Raw genomic sequence first — 887 nt, forward strand, 5'->3', positions numbered from 1 at the left:
ATATATATATATATAATGTTTTTAAATAAATTACTCCAGCTTCTCAAAGTGAAGAGCAAAACTATAAAAAGCATTATAAGAGTTAGTTTTGGTCCTCAAACACAACTGGTTAAGCAAGAAAACTGATATTTAGCCCAACAGTAGGATGACTTTTCATTCTGTCACTTCACTTGTCTGCTTGTCTTCATCTGTTATTAAAGAGTAAATATCCTCCTATGCCCTTTGGGCTAAATCACAAACTACAGTGCTCAACCCTTGAGGACAGACGTCACCATTCAAAGATCTGTCCAACACAGACAGGATCATCCCTGGCAATAGGATCAGTTTAGCAGAGATTTGTGCACCAGGACATTGGAGAGAGGAATAAGAATTGAAAGAAGTGGAAGCAGGGATGATAAGTTAGAGCAATTGATAAGAGGACTCTGAGTCACTTCCTGAAAGATAAATTGTATTAAAGGGCTAATAGATTAACTGACTCAAGAAGACAGTAGCATATCCCATGGTGAAATAAAAGGCCTTTCAATGCTGAACATCAACTCATTGACCTTATAAAGCCTACTGTATCATATCTGATGCACAAAGACCTCTAAATAACCAAAATGATCAAAACTTTGCTGAAAAACCTGTTGCACACAATCTACTACACACTTTGTCATCTGATTGATAGTTTATTCTTTTTTAGCAAGTAGAAGGCCTGTTAGTATAATTGTACCAGTGTCTACCTTCAGGTAGTGGTTTATGTGTCTTGCTGCTGTGAAATCATTACTGACTTTTATAAAGTAAATATAAAACAAGCTTTGATATTGTTATTAATATTTCAAGATAAACACTTACTAGACTGAAGCAACTTTTTTCCATAGATATTTTCTTCTAATTGTTTATCCATC

The sequence above is a fragment of the Sinocyclocheilus grahami genome, unplaced genomic scaffold (assembly GCF_001515645.1).
Source record: "Sinocyclocheilus grahami isolate Dianchi unplaced genomic scaffold, SAMN03320097.WGS_v1.1 scaffold448.1, whole genome shotgun sequence".
NCBI classification, from domain to species: Eukaryota; Metazoa; Chordata; class Actinopteri; order Cypriniformes; family Cyprinidae; genus Sinocyclocheilus; species Sinocyclocheilus grahami.